Source organism: Manacus vitellinus, unplaced genomic scaffold (genome assembly GCF_001715985.3).
Source record: "Manacus vitellinus isolate BGI_N305 unplaced genomic scaffold, ASM171598v3 scaffold_100_pilon, whole genome shotgun sequence".
NCBI classification, from domain to species: domain Eukaryota; kingdom Metazoa; phylum Chordata; class Aves; order Passeriformes; family Pipridae; genus Manacus; species Manacus vitellinus.
Window position 1 is genome coordinate 895966 of NW_021938794.1, and position 1123 is coordinate 897088.

The 1123-nt window shown below is 57.4% G+C and overlaps 1 protein-coding gene across 1 annotated transcript in view; it reads left to right on the forward strand.

Annotated features, from left to right (window-relative positions):
- The window catches only part of LOC103766632 (vasoactive intestinal polypeptide receptor 1-like), a 15483-nt gene that overhangs the window by 8955 nt on the left and 5405 nt on the right, over positions 1 to 1123 (forward strand). The window lies entirely within an intron of this gene.

The window sequence follows — 1123 nt, forward strand, 5'->3', positions numbered from 1 at the left end:
CCCTGGATCCCTGGAAGTGTCCAAGGCCAGGTTGGACGGAGCTTGGAGCAACCTGGGCTGGTGGAAGGTGTCCCTGCCCATGGCAGGGGGTGGGACTGGATGTTCTTTAAAATCCCTTCCAACCAAACCATTCCATAATTCCGTGTCCCCCAGAACTGAAGCGACCACTCTCAGTGACAGTCCCAGTGGCCCTGCTCAGTTCACTGATCCTGCAGAGCAAAAATGAAGTCATACCTTGCCATAGGAGTGACAGCCCTGCAAATCCCTCCCAGACTGGGCAGATTCCCACAGCCTGCTCTGCTGAAATCAGGGGAATTTAATTAGACTTGTCTGAATCCACATTCCCTGGCTGGGAATAGACCTGGCTCCAGGTTAGTAATGTATATTTGCAAGGTTAATAATGGAGATGTACAAGGAGGAGAGCTGTCGTGGAATGTGATGTCTGTGTCTCATCCTGGGGTGCTGCAGCACTAATTCTTCAAGGCCCTGAGTCTGCTTGGCCGTGCTTATTTCCAAGGCAATTCGGGAGTCGTTTGAAGAGGAATTTGGTGCTGGAGACAGAAGCAAAGCATGTTCAAGCTGATCACTGTTAGCAAGTCTTGCAGGGCTTTCTCCTGTCGTCTGGAAAGACATCCCGAGCTGAGCCTCCATGGCTGCTGGGTGCAGAAATACAGCATAAACCTGCATTATTTTATAACCCACAGGCAGTTCCCAGCCCATCCCACACCCTCATCCCCAGGATCTCCCCGCAGGAACTCCGGTCTGATGGGGTCCCAGGAAATGCCGGGTCCCGTCTCTCCGCGGGACTAAAAGGAGATCTCAGCGCTGGGGAGGGGGGGTTTGTTCCCAGGACTGGAGCCAGAATGCTCCTGATTCCTGAGGGGGAACGGGGTGGCCCGGAGATCGGGTGACGGCTCCGCTCTCACCTTACACCCGCGGGGCTGTGTCTGCTGCGGGCTGTGCCGGGGGCTCCGTGTGTCCCCTGGGCTGTGCCGGGGGCTCCGTGTGTCCCCTGGACTGTGCTGTGAGGGCTGTGTGTGTCCCCTGGGCTGTGCCGGGGGCTGTGTGTGTCCCCTGGGCTGTGCTGGGGGCTCCGTGTGTCCCCTGGGCTGTGCCGGGGGCT